This window comes from Simochromis diagramma, unplaced genomic scaffold, assembly GCF_900408965.1.
Source record: "Simochromis diagramma unplaced genomic scaffold, fSimDia1.1 OVJJ01000413.1, whole genome shotgun sequence".
In the NCBI taxonomy this organism is placed as follows: Eukaryota; Metazoa; Chordata; class Actinopteri; order Cichliformes; family Cichlidae; genus Simochromis; species Simochromis diagramma.
In genome coordinates, this window is record NW_024386948.1 from 1,046,843 (window position 1) to 1,056,220 (window position 9,378).

Below are 9,378 nucleotides of genomic sequence, written 5' to 3' on the forward strand. Positions count from 1 at the left end.
CATTCCAGGGCTTGGTGTTTTGGCACGAGGGGCCTAGTACTTACTGGATACTGGGAGGGAATCGAACTTGCAACTTCAGCTCTGAGGGTGTGTGGTCTTACCACTACACTATCCAGCTGCAACAAAAGGAGGCCATGCCCTAATCCTAAAACAAAGCTCTGAAGTAACTTAATGTGGCTTAATGTTCTATTTACTCAGTGGTTGTGAATTCTGCATTGCACACAGAGGACAGTGGGACGGGAGCATTTGGTCTTCTGCTTTATCATTGATCAACCTATACAATCGTATAGGTCGATTATCATGTTTTTTGCATGATAATCTAGGTTTCAATGTTTTTCTATTTAGTGACAGTGTCTTTATTAAACAAAAAAAAGTCCAATGTGTAACCCTTGTGGACACTATGGATTCTCGACTCAGCTGTCGCAAATTCTTGTCTGTGCAGACCTGTCAGGAATGTTGGATTGGGACATAGGAGGGTAACTAGTTCTGCTCTTTAAAATTAAGGCAAAAGAGTTGTTTTCACCTCACCAGAAAGAGAAAAAAATCTGGTATAAAAATGCACTTCAGCCTATACATCTATTTGATATTTTGTCTCCTTGCTAAGAATGTGGTAAATGGTTACTGCTTTGGATGGAATTTCAGCATGAAGGAAATCTCATCTACTAAAGATCTCCATGACAATCTTATCACAGAAAACGTTTCTTTTCACTTTTGATCTCTGGCCATTTCTGACTTAACGCTCATTTGCACAGAAAATATATGGCCTAAGGGGAAATTGCATGACAGGTGCTGTCAATTAAAGTTGATTTGAGATGTATAGATGAGCTGTGCAAGTTATAAATGGGATTCTTAGAACTTGCTTAAGCAAGTTTTTTTTTTTCATGCTCAGCATCTTTTACAAATTGAATTCAAACACCCCACTGGGATTTCTTTTAATACTCGAATAAATTTTAACACCAGGTTAAGAAATGAATATCAAGAGATGGAGACATAAAGATGTAGGGGGTAAAAAATCGCTGTCACTAAAGGAATCACGTTTGAGTTATAATGTCGAATTTAAAGATTTACATAGGCAAAATGTTTATGCTAATGTTACTCTTTTGAGTCCTATGCTAGAGAGAAATTTGTTCTATTCCCACACTGGATTATAATTCCCCAAATCAAATTCTGGACTCAGGTACAACATCTTGTTTAACCGTATTAAAGGAAATGAAATGATGGCAAAATCAATGAAAAAACATGATTCTCCCAAAGAGGAATGGACTCATTTTTTCCCCTTTCTCTCTGTGATTTAGAATATCAGCTGTAAAGGGTGGCATCAACCTTATTTCCTCAGGTATATAATTCTCCTACCTCTGTCAAAAGAGTGAACCGCCATCTATTCATCACCAGGTCAATCCATCATTCACAAACTTGTTGTACATATTGTAATAACAGATACTACTTTGGTACTAATTAATAGACTGATTAACAAACACTTGAGTAAAACTAGGACAGCAACCTCCTTGCGACTAGGAAAAATGGCTGTTTGCCTGCATTGAATCTTTTTGCTTTCGGCAACCTATTAGAAGTAGTTTCAGTGCAGCAACCACTTGCAAATGCACACATGGTAAGATGCAACCTGTCTCCAATTGCAGTGCAACCACTATTAATCACATTCATATAGGTTAGTGAAGATTTGCAAATAACTGCCATGTAATTTAGAAATGCAGACAGATTGATAGCACGTTTCAGTCAAATCCAGTCTGAGTCAGTCTGTGCCAATGAGTGGAACTCATCTGCAATCTTTGCAATAGGGGGCTTGACTCAACTGGTTGAATTTTGGTTATTTTTCTATATAAGGGCAATAGCCTATGTCAGTGGTCCCCAACCCCCGGGCCACGCACTGGTGCCGGTCCATGCGTCGTTTGGTACCGGGCCACGAGAGTTGAGGCTTGGGTGGGAAATTGATGGTTTTCAGGCTTTTAATTGGTTTTTATCATTATTTATTTTTTTAATTTTTTAATTTTTTTATCGTTTTTATGGTTAACTCAGTTTCCCTGAGTCTTTTCCCATGTGTTATGAATAAATCTTCTTTCTTTTGGTACCAGTACTGGTTTTATTTTGCTGTATTTATCTGTGACACCTTATAGGCCGGTCCGTGAAAATATTGTCGGACATAAACCGGTCATTGGCGCAAAAAAGGTTGGGGACCGTTGGCCCATGTCATTTTGCAGCTAAATCGCTGTCCTGCAGCAACTATGTCACTATTTGTGGAGGAATTTCTGTTTCACGTCTATGAAGTTACTGTTGTTACTGGAAGAAATTTAATGTTCACATATACGTCATTAATTTTCTTACTGAGTGGGGCTTGTTATTATGATTACACTGAGCCACTGTTTTTGAGGTAAGTCACTTTCAATACGTGCACAAAAGTTTAACAAAAAGAGAAAAGAGAGACACAAAATGTAGACATAATTTAGTGGGTTGGGTGAAATTTTGCAACAAAGATGATATGAGTAAAAATGTTTAATTTTTAATAACAGCCACTGTTATCTCTAATGTGACTGTAGCGTATGACTAGAATTTCAGTTAGCAAAACTAGAGCACAAACGTCATGGACTTCTTGTATTTCACAGCAGACCATATTATTATTATACCTCTTATTTCAATGCTTAAAAATGCCCAAATAGGTGAGTTAAAATAAAATTTAAATCAATTTAAACAAATTGAATAAAAAAACAAAACATGCTTTTTAACTCACCTATTTCACCTTGATTCATATCTTCACTTCCCACGAGGCATATTAGTCTCAGACCAGCTGGTAACACTGATTAGAAACCTAGTATGTAACAAGCCTGAAAGTTAATCATTGGTCAGGGTTATAGTTTGATGATTGCACACTGGCACTGAAATGCCACAAGGCATAATTCCAAAACCACAAAGCCAAAAGAAGAGATGATAGACTGAGAGGAGTACAAGCTGGATCTATTGATCAATCACATCCAGACTGTGCAAATATCACAAAGATCTGTGATATTTTTTGAGTTATCTGCAGACTTAATTTTACGTCCTGACATGATTATTGAATTCTGACTAAATGCAGCTTGTAGCTGACATGTGCTTAGATCATTATCTATCAACAGTATTATTGTATTATTATACACTATTATTATCAACAGTAACGAATGTAAGAAGCACAGTTTCTCAGTTTGACTCTTAGCTCTGGACTCTCAGGGTTGCCAGGTATGGTGCAGGAACAATGACAGCTGCTGTTTAGCTAATCTAAGTGCTTCTACTGCATTTACATGTCCTTGATTATCCCTGTCCACTGTGATGCGTACATCTTGTAATTACTGCACACCCACAGTCTGAGAGATCAGACAGATCTTTAGACTAAATTAGCAGCCCTCATTCTGTGGGAAGAGAGGAAGAGATTCAGCAGGTAACACATCTTAAGAAATAATGAGTAGGTCTTAAAAAGATTTAAAAAAAATAATAATAATAATATATATATATATTATATAATGTGTGCTATTTCATTGAGTTTGCTCACTGTAATAAAAGCACAATAACTCATTAAACATTGAGCTTTAATCAGCAGCAGTGCTAAATTTCTCTTAAAAATGAATCTGGTGTAGTTTCATTCAATTATCATAATCATTTGTCAACAGCAGCACATTATTTTCTCCAGCATCCTTGCTTTTGACAATACCTCATTACCCAATTTCACCACCTCACGAACATAGCTGGTGACAGCTTGTAATTATTAATTGTATAAGGTTTTGGTGAAGGTTGGAGTCTGAGCAACTTTAAAAAGCTTACACCGTATTCAAGGTCAGGACTATTGTTTATTTTACCATTGTGTTTGGAAAAGCTATTACCATTCTAGTTTGTCCAAACCTGGAAAAAAAAAAACATTCTTAATTTTCGGCGACATTTTGCTGAAATGGTCCTCAACAGCAGTTGGGAGAAAATGCATAAAAACAGGTGGTGACAGTTGGGGGGTCTTGTCTCTGAACGCGACTGTGAGGTGGTGACACCTGGCTGGCGCGCTTAGCTCAGCATGACCAGCCAGTTCAAAGACCTCCTCCTAGGTAAAGCATCTCATTATGAGGAATGCGGATTATGAGCACAAGAGACCAAGCATTTGCAAAACATACTCAAAAAATATAGTCACAGCTGAAAACGCTCTAAAAGAGTTTAAAAATAATATGAAAACATTGAGCTATAACTCAGCTTTGAAGTAAGAAACTAAACTCAGCAGTTACACAGACCTTGGTATAAATTGGCAACAGGGTTGAAACCTCCAGTCACTGGGGAAAAATATGTATTCTTCAACCAGTTAATGAGTGGCTGCTGGAGGCTCGTGGCTATTGGTGAGATTGGTTCCAAAGATGGTGCTGCATCAGAAGGTTCCTTGTGATTGCTTTGGTTGCTGGCAGACTGCAGTGGTTGTCTCTGATTTCCATGGAAGATGTCGACTTGTCGACAAACATTCAACAACTAACCACTTAGCAGTGATGAAACTTGAACTGGGAACAATGTTACTATCAAAGTAAAAGTTGCCCCTTTTGTAGCATGTTAATTTCAGCGCCGAGGCACAATTTTACTTAGATGGTGAACAGCCATCGTTTGCGTTTGTGTTACACTTTTTTGTTTAACATTGGCAAGTATGTGCAGACAAGTAGGCGTCATCTATGGAAACTGCAGGCAGGTGTGGCAACCAAAGGAATTGCAAGTAGGCTTTTGGTCAAGCACTGTATACATCCTTTAATCTGGACTTTTCCATAGTAACCAGTGGTTACCAAAAGGTCACCACCTGGACTCTAAGCCTGTGTAACTCGGACAACTGCTAGCAACCACTTGCAGCCAGTTGAGTTAACACTCATTTTTCCTAGCGACCGGTACTTACCAGCCAGCATTCTAGCACCAAAACTGTGGACTAGTCCACAAGGGTTTGAACCAGAGATTATTGTAGGGTATATCTTACAGTATGCAGCACCTTGAGGTGGCTGTTGTTGTGATTGGGCACAATAAAAATAACATTGAATAGAACTGAAATCATTTTGCTGTGATGTAACAATGCTAACTACTGCGCCACTGTCTCACCCAAGATTACAAAGCAAGTTGGATGATGGATGGCACGATCACACAATGCCTTTCCAGAATATGAGTTTGAGTCTTTTGAGACCATTTAGAGGATTTAATTAACTTTAATCACCTGAAGAAGACATTTAAATATGTTCTCACAGACTACCCTGCATATTGACAAACTCTGGCAAGTTGTTGCATGGTTTGGGAGTTGGAAAGATGATTATAGGAGTTGCAAACTATGGTGCTTCCTCCACTACTCTTCCATGCAGTTTTAGTATTGGTATGTAGTGTCCTTTTTCCTCTAAACACATCGCAAAATTGACATAGTGTGGAGCATCCACCTTTCAGGATTACGTATTTAGATCTTAGTTTGGTCTCTGCAGGACACCCACTACTGTGTAGACAGAATGTTGATTTGTGATTTGAACACACATTTAGATACGCTTTTGTATTCTGTTACAGGTTTGTACAGTTCCATAATGCTTCTTGAAGGTGCTGTGAAAGTTATTTTGATTAAATCAATACTTCCTTGAGAATTCATGCACCGCTACAGAGGTACTACAAAGTGGTATGCCAATGAAATTGGACAGCAAGCTTAGCAAATTTCAATATTTGTTATGACAGCAGATGGAATGATTGTTCTATTGAATTCTTGCTCAACTTCTGAGAGCAGCATCAGCCACACACAAAACTGTTGTTTTTCTGTCTTTCAAAAGAAGCAGTGTCACAGTGCGCGTTCACACCATTAATAAGCATTTGGATATTTTACTAGTGTATTAATTTGATAGATTTCCTCCGTTATTCATTGGTAGTTAATAACCAATAAATTAGACACAAATGTCTTTTTTACCTCTTTACTTTTGTCCAACAGCAAATATTTGGACTTTTACAGAACTTTGACACCATGAGAGGAAATGTGGCAAATTAAAAGAATAAGAGATTAAAAAAATGCAATATGGCAGTGGCCTCTGAATTCCACAGCAATATCTCAGCTCACCTGGGACACTGGAGCACACAGATGATCTTACAACTTACCCCCTACACTCAAAACACTGCTGCCCTGCGCTGCACATGCAGGTCCGATTTCTTGCCAACAATATCACCTCTTCGCGGCAATCAGGTTCCACATTGAAGCATAAAAAACAGGAAGTCCAAAAATGCATTTTTGCTAAATTTTGGGAAAACTGCAGTTAATTCTTAAGCACTGCCCCCTGGTGACCAAATTGTGCAACTACACAAACCAATAAAATGAACATATTTAAGTGCACATGACATTCAGGTAACAATGTTATGGAGTAATTTAATTTTATTGATTTTGCTATTCCCTTTGTTGACTTAACATACATACAAACAAAGAACATACACACAAAGAAACCAACATTTTAAGACCTCTTCTTTCACCTTAAACAGATATTTATTTAACTAAAGTGGAAAATATCATTATCAGTTTACCGGACGGTTACATATAAATATATAAGCATAATACATTAAATAATATATGTTCATATCAAGGTTGTATATATATATATATATATATATATATATTGGGGGTGCAACGATATTCGTATCGATATTGAACCGTTCGATACAGTGCTTTCGGTTCGGTACGCATATGTATCGAACAATACAACATTTGTAATTTATTTTATCAACTTTCCTTCTGACGATGCTGTCTGTGTTGAGCGCTCAGTGAATCTGTGTTCGACTACTCCGCCTAGGCTGCACTGTCGAGCGCAGATCCACTGAGCGCTCAACACAGACAGCATAGTCAGAAGGAAGAGCGCAGGGCAAGCTAGCAAGACAGAAGTTAAGCTCTCCTTGCAACATGGACCTCATTCAGATCTGGCGTTTGGAATTATTTTGGTTTTCATGTGACGTATGACCCTGAAGGTAAGCGAGTCATGGACTAAAGTAAAACAATATGTTGGATGTGCCATGCAATGCTCAATTACATGGGTGGGAACTAGTGTGTTAGCGCAGTTAGCTCGTTAACGTGTTGGCCGTCTATCCCCATGCACGGGGCGATCGGCGGTAGCTCGTTAACGGAGATTTGCCGTGTTGTGGCGTTAAGGTCATTTCAACGAGATTAACCTGAAAGCACTAGTGGGAACACAACGAATATGACTGCACATTTACGCCGACATCATCCTAGTGCAAAGACAAAAACAACAAGCATGCTACTAACTTTAGCCGAGTCATTTAGACAGCTGTTAGCACATGATTCTCCTTATGCTGCTGAGAATATAGCCCAGAAGAAGCGGATAGTATAGCTTTTATTTTGGAAAGAGCCATTTCTCTGTAATAAACTCTCTTTTCCAAAGATGAGTGATTCCTCAATCAGATACAGGGCTTGCAATATCGCTAGCCGACGTCCTGGAGCTAGCGATTTTTTCAGTCGGGCTACCAAAATCTATCTCTTCCCTGCCCGTTGGGCTATTGTAGGAAGGAAAAATATATGTCAATGCTTTTGCATTCTTTCAGAAATGTAGCTGGGTAATTATGTCATTGGCATCGGTGAGCCACTGTCAATATGTGACATATTGAAATCGCGTTTGAATTTGCGCTTGTTTTTTGCTTTCACTTTGCAATCGTGCGAACTGTGTATAGAGAGCGACAGCACTGATCTGTGAGTGATGATAATTTGTGCACCAATTCCTCTGACATCGTCTTATTAATCGTTAGCTTACTATGCAAACATGACAAGTGAAATCTCCCGCAGCAAGCTTAAACATGTGAGAGGTTGATTGCGCAGAGAATCGCTGAGCTTATGTGAGTGAGCGTGTAAAAGCATTTCAGTTCTGCTGAGCCAAATAAGACAGGTCATAGTGAAGAAGTGACAGCCAAAGAAAAGCTTACCACAAAACGGAGAAGTTATGACAAATCAGACTATAAGGCAAAAAGAAAGTGCAGCTTTATGGTTTCATGGACAAAATAATTTCTGTGGCTGCAATATGACGAGCTAAATAACCAGGGCTGCACATAAGTGGTCCGCAGGTGCGCATTCGCTGTCAAAATAAAAAACACGCACAAGGGTTAGGGTTAAATTTAAAAACTGTACTTTTGAGTTAAAATATATATTTATAATTTTAATAAATGACAAATTAAAAAGGCATGAACATTTTTTTTGTATCGAAAAAATATCGAACCGTGACACCAAAGTATCGAACCGAACCGAACCGTGAATTTTGTGTATCGTTGCACCCCTATTAAATAATTTACATACAATGTCTGATTTCTTTTTTTCATTTTTGTCATACTTGAATGTTTCAGATCATTTAAAAAAATGAATATTAGACAAAGTTAAACTAAGTACAAGATACTGTTTTTAAATGATTTCATTTATTAATCAAAAAAAGCACAAACCTACATGCTCCTGTGTGGAAAAAGCAACTGCCCCCTAAACCAAATGATTGATTGTGCCACCCTTGACAAGAAAAACTGCAATCAACCATTTATAATAACTGACAATGAGGAATTTTTGTCCACTCTTCTTTGCAGAATTGTTTTCGTTCAGCCACACTGGATGGGTTTTGAACATTAATATTCTTTTTAAGGACTTTCTGCTGTAGGAAGATTTTCTGGTAGAGAGCAGAATTCAGTTCCATCACTTACAGCAAGTCTTCTGTATAGCAGCAAAGTAGCCCCAGACATCACACTACCTCCACCTTGTTTGACTGTTGGTATGATTTTTTTTTTTTTTTTTTTAAATAAATGCTGTGTTAGTTTACCGCAGATGTAACAGGCCACGGAATATTTTACTAAAAGTCCTTGGGGATCATCAAGAAATTTTTTTGTAAATGTGAAACAAGCCTTTGTATTCTTTTTATTCCTTTAACTCTCTCATGGATGGCATTTTTGCCCGCTCACTGAATCACTAACTCTGACCTTAATTGAGGCAGGTGAGGTTCTTTTGTGATTAGTTGTTGATGACAGCTTGGAGTCATTTTGTCGCGAAGCTTTAGAATTGGCCTTGTAACCAGGCTAATAGACACCAATGATATAGCTTTCTCAGTCAGACTGGTTCTATTTAAGTGTTTCCTTGATTAATCAGGTGAAATGGAACTCAGCTTTCCGAATAATGGGGTTAATTACAGTTAATTCACGATTTAGCTTTTTCGCAGAAGGCCAGGTTTATTAACATTTGCTTGCTGATCTGAAACATAAGTAACTAATATAAAATAAATATTTATATATATACTCTTTTCACAGCACTATATACTTTTTTTTTTTCCATAATTTTTAGCGGCATGACACAAATCTTTTATTTGACTTGCAAAACTGCTGATTGTAGTTGCGTAGAAA